The sequence below is a fragment of the Cyrtonyx montezumae genome, unplaced genomic scaffold (genome assembly GCF_038088225.1).
Source record: "Cyrtonyx montezumae isolate F1298 unplaced genomic scaffold, pur_monq_1.0 scaffold_19, whole genome shotgun sequence".
In the NCBI taxonomy this organism is placed as follows: Eukaryota; Metazoa; Chordata; class Aves; order Galliformes; family Odontophoridae; genus Cyrtonyx; species Cyrtonyx montezumae.
Genome location: NW_027071925.1, coordinates 6019500 through 6032138, shown reverse-complemented (window position 1 = coordinate 6032138; position 12639 = coordinate 6019500). Strand labels below are relative to the sequence as shown.

Here is a 12639-nt window from a genome sequence, read left to right as displayed (position 1 = left end):
AGGGAGAGATATATGAAACGATGCTGAATCTTTTGAAGTTTTGAAGCTCCTGTCACTTAATTTGTCACCTTGGCACATGGCAATGTAACTTGGCTACAAAAAGTTGCCATTCTTCCTTTAATATATCCTGGGACTTCCAAGGAGGGTCAAAGGCAGGAGACCAACACACCTATTCCCAAGTATCTACATAGTAGGACCTGAGGTGGAATGCTGCGTACTGTGTGACTCAGACAGAAAAGGATATTGCCCTTGTACGGATTGGAAAGCTCTACCTTAGCCTCGTGTTAATATAGAAACAAAAGACTTTATGTAGAAATAAATTGTCAATAAAATAGAAAGTATTAACTTAAACCTGTTTATTCCCAAGCAGGCAAGTGGTATTTCAGTGGGCAATTCCAAATCCAATCCCGTGTGTAAATATTTGAAGTACCATTTGAAGGGTGAAGAGCTTTTCTTACATGGCACAATTTCCTGCTCCTTGTTTTTGAAATCCTAACTGAGACGTGCAAAGGTGACTATAGCTGTCTGCTGTGCATGTCTGAACTGCAGACAGGGAAGCAGCGGGGAAAGCAGCAGATTGGCTGTCACCCATTTCTCAAGATGCCAGCAGTTATCAAAGTAGACCCTCTGAGTTTGCTCACAGGAACATGCTGAGGTAAATGTTTAACTTGAGTCTTTGGAGTCTATGGCTTGTACCTTCCTTTATTATTAACCCAACTCCTGTTTTTCTTTACAGTTGCATAGCTGCTGCCACACAAGAAACAAAGGACCCTTGACATAGCTTCCTCATGGAGGCATGAGCAAAGGTAAAGTAAGTTTTATATTGTTTCCATACCTATGCACTGGAGAGAATGGTTGCATATTTCTGCTTGCCTTTTCTTTTAGGGCAGAACAACCTGCTAGTAACAAGCACTGTTTTCTTGTGCCTATTTTAGAAGTAAATAACAAAATAGAGCCAGCTGATTTCATCCTATTTTGACATAGAGTGAAAAAGTATCTATGTATACATACTCTTAAGAGTGGACACAGTGAATTCATTTGGAGATTCACTTTCTCACAGGTACATTCACACCTTTCCAATGCTCTTCTCCTCATGCTAGTAGCATTACCTTCGTCACCACTGTTTTCCTCTTGTTTTCTATACTGCTCAAGTCTGAAAAGATTTGCCTCTTCTCCCAGTTGAGAGGTATAGCTGCACTATCAAGATTTGAATTTACATGAGTCCTTTCACTAAGCTCACATAAACCAGATGCACCATTTGTTTTGCATACATTCTGCATCCCTCTTGATTTTTTTCTCTTCTCTGAGTATTCAGTAAATTGTATAATATCTCTTGGTGAGGCAGGCACTCAGCAACACTGTACAGAAATAGCTAGGACACTTGCCTCACATTTGTTCTGTTTACTATGTCAATAGTGCAAATACTTGCTTTAAAATAATATTAAATACCTGTGTGTGCTATGTGGCGGCTCAAAATTGGTTTGGAGAGAAAACGTTTAACTTGCTCAACTCTTTTTTATTTGTTGTGACATAAACTTACATGGAAAATGGTATAACTGAGCTTTAGCCAAAGTAATACATCAAAGACAATTTGAGTGAAGATCAGAAGAGTGGCAATTTAAACAAGAAGCTAAAGACATTCTAAAAGTACCATTACTTGTGTTGTATTAAGTATATGTGTATTTATTTAATCAATTAGATAAATATATTTTTAGAAACACTATTTTAGTACAAGTATATTTTACAAGTTTAATCAGAAGAAGAATTAATTTTTGTCTCCAACTTCTCGGAATATCATTTGAGTCCATGAATAAATCCTTCATGTCAGGTGTGAGCTCCATGTAAGCAGAAAATATCTCAGCCACAATACATCCTTGAAGAAGACTGAGGTCGAATCTCCTCTTTGTTCTTATGTGTGTGTGTGTGTGCTGTCTTGTGAAAATGAGCATTTCCCAATCTACTGACTGTCACTGTAGAGGAGATTTCTACAGGCACTGCAAATACACTGTTCACATTTTTCTTTATATTGCACTAGCAATTACATCATAGAATGGCAATGGAAGTATTTGGCTTGTAAATACTTAGGAATGTGTGAGAAAAGATTTGTGGGGACATTGTGAAATATGAAAGTGTGGTGATCAGTAAGCAATATGAAGACACACTCTACTTCCTCAAAAGGATGTATGAATAGGGAGTAGTTCACACTTCTCTGATTCTTGTAAGCCTATTAGACTAGGAATAAGACTCTGTTGTTGTATGTTTCAATCAGATCCAGCTGTTTGTATAACCCTAAAGACCATCTGCAGTAAACACAAGGGATATGCAGGGATGATTATCACTGACAGAATGACAGAATCAGGCTATGATTGATTTACTCCCACTGAAGTATACTGAAATGAATACAAGAATTGGTGAAATAAATACATTAGTATGTTTGAATACAGGCACAGGTGACTATGAAAATCTGAATCATAAGACAGAGAAAGTAAATTATTTGCATTCATTTCTAGAGATCGGCACCTTGATTATAAAATGAGTGGGAAGTCATCTGTGAAGCTCTGAGCCTATTTCTACAGTGGCTGAATTCAAATAACACAATTTACTCAAAGATCGAGAGATAAATAAGCAAATAATACACAAGAAAATATAAACCCGTTCTTTAAAAGAATGGCAAAATTGTCAAGTTGATAAAGAACATTGTGTTTGTTCAAAGGTGACCTAGGGCAGCAGAGGACAAAATATGCCTTCTTCTTCATCAGCAGTTGAGTCTTTGTTAAGGGCTCATGTATTTCTCTCTTTCCTCAATATATATATTTTTTAAGTCTGGCAATTCTACAAAGCATGTGTTGGACTTCAAACATATTTGCCTAGCTCATTCTGAGGGCTACAAAATGCAAATAAAAGACGCTGGCATCAAAAGGGGATGAAGTGCTTTGAAGATGAAGGGCTTGACAGGGAGCCAAGGAGCCAATGGACCATTGAGAACTGTAATTCTCATAGGTCTGTAAGGACACTATGCCTGTTGATAAGAGTGAATATACACTAAAAAGGATCTAGGGAAGTTCTTAATTGCTTTATCCAAATAAACTGCTTAAGCCAATAGAGCTGATCCAGAAGTGTAGAGGTTAGTAAAAAGAAAAAAAAAAGAAAAAAAAGAGTGGATTAAAATCTTATTTGAAGGCTGTTCAAGAGGAAAAGGTGTGAAATGGCTAAATACTATATTGCCTGTACTAAAAGTGGACAAGCTCATTGTGCCTGCTGTTGTGACAGAACCAGCGCTGAGAATTCTAGCCCAACAGGGTTTCTTATTCATTGCTTTGCTGTTTGTGTTTCTTCTCAGTGTAATGCTAACAGCCAGTTCTAAAAACATTCTGGTCATATTAAATGGTAGGATAGGAAACCTTATCTTGTTTCAGAGACATATCAGCAGAAAACAGAAAAGCACCCTTCTCCAGCACATCTGCCCCATCTAGGTTCAGTGGCATTATTCTGACAATAAATGGATTAAAATGTCTTTGGAAAAAAAGAGCAAAGCCATAACCATATTTATTTATTTATTTATTTATTATTATTTTTATTTTTTACTTCATTCCAGATTTTAACATGCGTCTTACCCCTTGAAAAACTCCACAGCAAAGGAGTCAATTGGCTAGCAACAAAGTACAGTATCAAGTGTTAAAATGAACTGTAATCAAAGAAATAATGTTATTCCATGATACGATCAGGGTTCCTTTTTGAGCAACTATTGATGTTAAAATAAATAGAATTATGTTTCTTTTCATTTTTTAAGGCAGTAAATTCCAAAAGAGGATTTGCCTCATTTCTCCACTATGCTTAAATACTTACAGTGCATGATCAAATGCAGATTTACATGGGCCATGAGGGGGTGGTATACAGCATTCTCTGCTCAAAGCAGCTCAGTGTATTTTCATTCTGGTCAGTGAGGATTTTTTTCATCTTAATTATTATTTGAGACTGTATGTGGCCTTGCATTTTTCAGAGGTTTATTTTATTTTATTTTTATTGCACAGAAAAAGTGTTTAACACTTTACTACTAGTAGCAAGGTAAACTGATGTTACAGATAGACAGTATGAAAGTATCTAGAAAATGTGAATTAGAGAAAATATTACAAAAATATCTCTAGTGCAAGGTTTTTCCGTTGTTTTTTTGTTTTGTTTTGTTTTGTTTTTTGTTTTGTTTTTTTAAATTGACCCAATAAGTGAGAATGCTTTCACTGACTTTGGTGGATGTTGGATCAAATCACAGTGTCCCTCTAACTCTCCCCCTCTGCTGGCAGTTCCGCTCTTGCTGTGCTGCCAGAGCTGTGCAGTATCTTCGAGCTTTTCAGAAAAATCTTTCAAGATGTCATACAGTAGTACTCTTGATTTGGATCAAAACATGAAGTACAGAAAACAACCGAGGGCCAGTGGAAAGCAGGAAAACTACACAGATGATGAGATAGGACAAGTAGACTCTGCAGTCTGAACAGTATCTATTAACTTTCACAACCAAGCACACAGACTGAGCATGACAGCATGAAGTCAAGAAGGTTCAGACATAAGGAGCACTCAGTAAATGTGACTTGGAGTTTTACAACACTTCATTTGATAGCCCAGATCAATTTCCATCACTAAGCCAATGAAACATGGTGTTATTCTTATATTTTAAAGCACAAATAACATACAAAACAGCGAAGTGCAGACAAGATTGTTTTATACACATTGATGAGATTCCCTAATTTACAGAATGCAAAAGGCTGGCTAACTGGATAGTTTCATACAAAATGTGTAACTTGTATGTGTATATGATGTAAATGGTTTGAGTTTTGATATAGGCAGGTTTAGCAATAGGGTTAAACATGATGGCACTGGAAAATTTTATTCCTACTTATATTTCACAGCCCTTCTTGATGAACATTTTTTATTAATATTCTTCTCTACATAATTATCTACTTTTTCCAGCACAAAGGCATGGATGTTGCCAATTATAAATGACAAACACTGTTGGAAGAAGGGGAATCCAGTCCTTTAAGGAAAGGTTTCCAACAGTATTTAGAAATTTCCTCTCTCAATAGAAACAGAAGTATTTCTATTCAATGTTTCCTCTTGTCAGCTATAAATATGTTTCAAATATATAATACAGAAAACTGGGATACTGTGGAGACCCTGATTTTGAGCAGGAATGTAAAATTCTCCACCGCTGATGGAAAATTTTTCATCAGAAAATAAGTATACCCAATATTGATTAAGTCACAGGACGCAACTTGGTTTCCTGATATTTGTTTAGTTTAAAGACAGCAATGTTTTCACCCTCCAAAACCAACTTAAAACAACAAACTGAAGATACTTTAAATTTATTTGATACACAGATTATTTTGCAGTAGTGTAGTCTGCAATAGAGTTACTCAAAAATGAAATTATGAATGTTCATGAGAAAGGCAGACATTTGTCATTGACAAATCAAGCTTTAGTTTTAATTAATCCAAATGTATTTTTTAATGTAAATTAATAGAGCAAGTCCAGAGATTGCATGGCTGCTTAGTTTTCTTTTGGCATAATTCTATGGACGGAAATATGTGTTTGTTTTTTTGTCATTGTTGTTTTTAGAAGAAAGCATAATGAATATGTTAATGAAAACAGTTTTCAGATAATTTTTCTTTCAAAAGAAAAAAAAAAGAGCTTTTCTCTGTATTCTTTTAGTGCTGAAAGGTCTTTGTAAAACAGCATTCAGGAGAAGAATTTGCTAGTCTGGCCTATTTCCAAAATTCAGACACTTTTACCTTGTCTTTTGTTCCTAGCTCAAATTCAGAAAATCCTCTTAGGTTAATTTGTTTTTCCAGCACGAAATCGTGCAAAATCTAAAACGAGAGAAAAGCATTTTCTTTACTTTGTTCTCTGCCATAGAAGAACAACATAATCCCACTCAGTGTGCGTGGGCAACGTACGGCAGACCCCAACCTCTGCGAGTCACAGCAGGTTGAAGCTTTGAGATAACGGCTAGGGCAGGGTGAGCTTTACCGCTGGCAGCTCACACCATCCAGGAGCACGGGCAGCTGGCTGGATGTCCTTGGTTTCGGATCTTCGATAGTTCCTCGGCCATCCTTCCCAAGGCTGAGATGCCGCAGAGCCGCGCACCGCCGGGCGCGTGGTGCTGAATGGATAGCGCCCACCCGGCCCCGGGACCCTCCTCGTTCCGCAAGAGGGCTGGAAAGAGAGGCGGTGACACAAGGCTTCTAGAAGAAAAGTGCTAGAAGCAGTGCTCCTGCCACAAAGCTTGATTAACTATGCTCTGTGGAACTTATTTTCTCCTACCGAGTAAGAATTACTGACGTTTTAAATATTACAGTACTGGTTAATGCCCTCAGTAATGGTCTGTTGTGCTGCTTTACCAACAGAGAGCGACGAATTGGTCTCCAGCCTGAACTGCCTCCAGCTTAATTAGGTATGACACATATTACTTCTTGTGCTAAACTGCTGCAGGGGGATGTTGTGCGTTGTTAAACAGCTGCTGGATTCTGCCTGAGAGGGAAATCTATTTATAGGTTGTATTTTGGGTTGTAAAGTTTGCAACTATGCTTAGGAAACAGCAGTGCTATAGAACCATGCTGAATTATTAAGTCTGTTCAGTCACACAGAACAATAACCATAAAACAAGGGGTCAGACACTGGCTGGCCCTGTGTGTGTGGTGTACAGAAACGGAAAGCATAGGTCATCCGGAGTGCAAGGGCTACTGCTGAGTAGCAATGCCTAAGTGGCCAAAGATTAACAATTACCCTCTGGCCTGGGGAACTAGCTGGATCCAGACAGCTCTAAAATAAGCCCCATTGCAGAGACTGTGTTTATGCAATAGGAACCTCTGGGAGAGATCTCCTGACTTAATAAGGAATCTGGGATCTGGAAGTATATACATTAGTGAGAATCTTGATTTCTGCTTCCTCAGGTACTTCAGATCTTTAGTAACATCTTCTGACCTTAGGTGTTAGCTATGCAGTTGGCATGAACTGGGGTATTGCTATTTATCAAGTATCCCATTTGAATCCCCTTGGCAATAACTGAATATTTAGGATTTCCATGGCAACATATTTCTAGACCCATATTACAGTCAGACTGATGCATGTCAACTGATACAGAGATGCAGAAGATAGTGGCTGAATTTATTCAAGCAATCGCATTCTCGTTTCCAAGACTAATGCACATGAATACTGAATTAACAAACTGAATTGACAGAGATTCTATCTCAATGAACATGTATAGTGTTCCAGCTCAGGAGAGTAGCATTTAATTGATGAGTGGGATTATATCTACATAGTTATTGCAGAAAAGTCAAGGTTGGCTTTATGCAAAAGACTGTTTACTGTAGTGTCTTGCTGCTTGGTTGTCCAGTTAAGCTGCTCCTTTGTGGTTAGGAAAAAAAATCAGATCACACGCGCTCAGCTTCTATATGTGCTTCTTTTCATATGTGGCAATTGCTCACCTCATGAAACAAACTCGATAGTCATATTGTCGTTGCCTTAGAGACGTATATTAATTTACTCCATTATAACTTAGATGCTGATCTTAACTACACAAGTATTAATAGTTATTTGCTGTTATCCTCAAATGGCTGTTCAGTGGCTAATGTGAAATGAATAAGAGCTCACTCTAAACCTCATGTAAGTCAATGGACATATTTCTCCTCATTTCATTCAGAGCTGGAATTAGCTATCTCCACTGCAGTGCCAACAAATATTAATATTTTGTCCTTAAGGCACCTCTGCAAGGTAGAGTAATGCCACTGACTCCATATCACATATGGGAAACTGGGGCAGAAAGTTTATCTGTGATTTATACAGCAAATAAACAGATGTTCTGCCCTCAATCTGGATTTCATTCGGTAGATAGTCAAACCTCTACAGGTAGAAAAGACCTGACATCCCTGAATTCCAAAGAGGTTAGATGTTCTTCTCTTGAACTTTGACCCCCAACAGTGTGTTGTAGATCCATTTCTGTTACTAGGAGATCTGAGTTATCCTTAAGTGGATTGCATAAGGGCATACGGTGTTTGAGACAGGGAAATGAACGTGTGTCTCTGGATTCTTTCATAACAAAGGACTTTCCTTCCCTTAATTTAAGCTTTCAGTGGTCTCAGCCTTGTATTACTATGGAATTGTTACTATTACCTTGTTGATGCCATTAGTAAAGCATGTAATAGATAGCTGAACTGTTCTGATATTTATCATTAGGTCAACAGCTATTGAAACTCCAGAGACAAATTAGAAAAAACATAGACTCTTTATTAGTAGAACTTAATTTAACTGTGTTTAAACTTAATTAAGGAGGAAAAAAATAATGACCTTTCTTAATGCACTCTTTTTTTTATAAAGTATGAAATAAGGATATTAGATTAGTTTGATCCTGGTTGCTATTATGTATACACAATAGATGAGAATGCAAAAATTCGCTCATTCAGTTAGGTACTCTTGAATGTCAAATCAAAGACCAGGTGCTGCACAAACCCATTTCCTTTCTTCAGTGTTTTATGTTTCCCAGCCCTGTAATTCCTCCCAGGAAACCTGAAGAACTCTTAATTTCTTATCCCCCTCCCCCCCATTAAAGTAACAGCTCTGGTCATTTAAACAATCAAGCACATGTTCTTACACTGTCTGCACCTCATGCTATCCATAAATGGTGATGTGGTAAGAAAAACCATGGAGGAAAGGAAAGGAAATGACATTAACCTTTTCCATCTGATAAATAAGGGCTTCATTCAGCTGCAATAATCCACATCCTTCCCCAGAGATCCAGTTAATTTAATACCTAAGGGCTCAGTTCATTTAAAATTATTTCCACACAGGCTAGCTGATTTCTTGGTGAATTATTCAGTCCCCTAGACTGAAATATTCTCCCTGTGCAATAGCATAAGAAAGGACTAAATTGCTTCTCTAGTTCCCAATAGCCTGAATGTCCTGTCAGAGTAATGCTGTCAGAGGCTCTGTAACATCCACAGGGCTTCATTTAAGTTGACAGGAACTTTTGTGCTGATTTTCATAGGATCACTAGTCTGGAGGCACAGAAGACAGCATTCCTGGTTCTATTTGTCGTTCCTTTCTGCAGGGAACTTCACATTTCCTTATCAAACTTCAAGCACCTGTAGTTTACAGGTGTGGAAATTCAGAACAAAATTTAAAGTTACCCTGTCTAAAAATGGTAGCCTGAAGTTTGAGGGGATGGATATGGATCTGTGACCCCTGCACTATCGCTTGTGTGATCCACTCTCCCCAAGGCCCAAAGCAGGGAGCTGGAATGTTTTTTTTCCTTTTGCTCTTTTGCTTCAGAGCAGTTGGTATCTGCTCAGCCATACCTGCTGAAGAGACATGCAGAAACAAAGGACTTTCTGTTTCCATTGGGGTTGATGTTTTCGAAGCATCACAGAGCAGCAGGGCATATGGAACCAAAGTGAAAATCAGTAGAAAGCAATATTCTAACATTAATAGTAATATTGTATTTGTTGTCAATATAAAGCCATGGGAATTTTGTCATGGGCATCAAGAAATGTTAGATTAGATTCGTACATTATGAGACATGTTCCTTTTCTTTTAATTTTTTTTTAAAGGGAGTGTAACTAATTGAGTATGATGATCCAAAGCTTATGCAATTTTGTAGCCTTTCTGATGCTGTAATAAGCTTAGCTCTGAGAGCTCTTTATGAGACTGCCTTGCAACTTGTAGTTAAACAGGAAAAACTAGAAATCTGACCTCATTTAGTACTTAATTGAAGTGCATTTATTGACTGTCTTTAAACTCTTGTAGCAATATTGTTTGCTAAGAGTGATGGGCCAGCATTTGGCTTCTATGGACCCTTAGCTCCCTGGATAGACACAGTCTAGTAAAGAAGGGGTAGGGAGACTGTAATACATTTCATACAAATGCATCACACCCCAGGCTTGCATCACAGGGCTGGACAGGGACTGAGCAGGAAGCTATAGCTGAAGATTGCCATATTCTTTCCTCTTCCAGAAGCCCACAGGCTGACCAGACCATGCGGGGTCAATATGCCAGAGGTAAAGCAGGAGTGCTTTAGTGGGGATGTTTGAACTCCTGTCACCAAGCTGTTGAGTCAGACATAATAAACTGCTTTGGATATGCACTGGTTTTTTAAGCGTTCTGCAAGTTGCAAAGGAGCTGTATCTCCAGCCTCAGAAGGCTGAGAAGGGAGGACTGAGAAGTCTGTCATGTAAGAGTGCCAAAGCAAGCTACAACTTGATAGCTCTGCTAGTAAATCTACCTTTAATACTCAGTGCTGAACCTGGTATGCAACAAATGCTGATAGCATTGTTATCTCTATCCTATCTATTAGAAATTAAGGCAAAATCATGAAGATCATTACAATGTTGTAACCTTAAGAACAGTTTCCCACTTCACAGAGGCACTCAGCAGGCACTGGTGCACTCAGCTATGATTCATTATTGTTGAACTTTGGGGCTGGCTCTGGGCAGTTCTATCTGGATTCAGTTAGCCTGTTCTACCCTCAAGAAAGACTTCTTAGCATTTATGTTATCTCCCTGAAAATCTTAAGTAGGGATCTGAACACGATTGAGAGCAGTTGCCTGATAGAAGATGCAGAAAAAAACGTATTCTCCAGGAAACTGAGGAGAGGAACAGAAGATGGTTCTGGAATGATGGGCATAGCCCTTTCCTGGCATAGGAAATAGTGAAGAAGTTTGGCTAGTGAGACACGGAACCAGACATTTTTGTATGTGATATCATACTGACTTTGTGTGTACTCATTGAATTCACCTATAATCTAGTTCACTGTAATGTTAAATTAAACTGGCTGTTCTTATTTCCCAAACATTTTGGAAGGCTTACGGCTTCATGGAGCTGTTGCTTATCAGCATGCTGAATGCTGTAGTGCTGGACATAGTGACACAGTAAATGAAGTCTAGGAGACTTCATTGTTATAAACCAGCTGCAAATTTGACCCAGAGGAGATATGGATTCTATTCAAGGAGTCTATGATGCAAATTTATGCAGGTGACTGTCATTAGTCTACTGTATGTCTGCTTGAAACAGAAGGGTAAGGAAGTGACAGCTACTCTGCAGAGAGCAGGCTGTGGAAATTACAGATTTGTGCCAAAACTGCCATCTTAAGAAAAACATTATAGCACAGAAGAGACTTGCTTCTCAATCCTTTTCATCGATTACAGGAAGGTAGAAATGTGGGGGATGTTTCACCACAAGCCATAAACTTCTTGATTCCTTTTCCTTGTCACTTAATAACAAATGTCTCTGCCCATGGGTCTCCACATCTGCAAAAGCATACATCAATAGTAGCAGACCAAGCTTCTCTGATAGTGCCCTAATGTGAAGGCCCTACTAATAGGATCAAGGTAAGAAAACTATCTGCATCTTGGCTGTAACACTCATCTTGGCTAACTGAACTGCTGTTTTCAGGGCCTCTAAGTGTGCCAAAACACTGGTAAAGGCTGGTGGAGGCACAGAGCACAGAGCTGCTGATAGCATTGCCCTGTGCTGTACATGCCCTTTTTTACATTGTCCTTACTTTCGTGGCCAGTGTGGCCTGCTAAAGGACTCTCTCAGATCTCTCTGAGATACCTTGCAGGGATGACTGTTTCAGGAGACAGTGACGGGCCAGCAACAAAGTCAGAGGATGGAATAAAACAGGAGTTCAAAATAACCTGTTTTCTGCTGCAAGTGCAGGCAGGTTAGCAGCAGCGGAGGGCTCTGGGGGAAAAACGGGGATGTCAGATGTCTGCTGGTGGTTTTTATTATATGCAGTGACAACGAGATGCAAAGATAAAATCTGAGGCCCAATGACATTTGTGCTGTTTGCAAAAGCCCCTTCCACTTCTACAGAAATTGTTGACAAGGCTGTCTGAAAGGGGCTGTAATTATCTGTTGGATCAGTTATCAGAGACAAGGGAAAGATCTGGGGTCAAATTAGTTCCTGGTGTAAATCCTCTGCTTGCTTCATAGTTATTGCAAAGTAGACTTTGAGCCTTTTCAAGAAAAAAATAGGAAAACTGCTGGACTCCCAAATGTAGTATATTTCTCATCAGATCTAATGTGCTGAAAGGATGGGATTTTCTGTGAACTTTTCCCAAGCTGTCTTGCATTTTTTTTTCTCTCTTTGAGAGGGGGAGGAGTTGTGCCTAAAAAAACAAACCCAACCTGTCGTTCTCAGCTCTGCCAACCTGTCAGTCCAGCCATGCAAGAGAGGGAGAGAGAGAAAAAAGGAGGGAGTGAAGCAGAGATTCTTTCAGATCTCAGCAGATATTAAGGTAAAACCCATTTCTGATTTCCTGAATTATGCTTGTCTTTGTGTGTGTGTGTTCATGTAAACAGAAATTGTTACCTTACAGAGTTTTAAACTTACTAAACAACCTGTATGTGAATAAACAGTTTTTCTTGTTCAGCGGGAAGTGTGTTTTGCATTGTATCCTGGCAGCTTGTTAGTTGTTGTTTGGAAACATTGTTCACTACAACACAGAAATTCAGGAGTCCCTGCATTCATCTGAATATTAAAAATAGGCAGACCTACAGTGTTTGTACAGATACATGCTTGGGAAGGCTATTAAGCCATGTAATTTCAGGGCTGAGTCCAGCCTCTAATTACTGAAGATCAGGATGAGAACTTGT

The 12639-nt window shown here is 38.8% G+C and overlaps 1 protein-coding gene across 4 annotated transcripts in view; it reads left to right on the top strand.

Moving 5' to 3' along the window:
- Positions 1 to 753: 753 nt before the first annotated feature.
- The window catches only part of KCNJ16 (potassium inwardly rectifying channel subfamily J member 16), a 31648-nt gene continuing 19762 nt past the window's right edge, over positions 754 to 12639 (top strand). Inside the window, exons 1-3 of one of the 4 annotated variants that reach the window (XM_065735392.1) lie at positions 754 to 806; positions 6396 to 6442; positions 12185 to 12281. The gene's annotated coding sequence lies outside the window, so the exon portion shown is untranslated. Of the gene's footprint in view, positions 807 to 6395; positions 6443 to 9363; positions 9447 to 12135; positions 12282 to 12639 lie in introns of those variants that run through there. The other 3 variants (XM_065735393.1, XM_065735395.1, XM_065735394.1) reach the window with 3 other exon arrangements.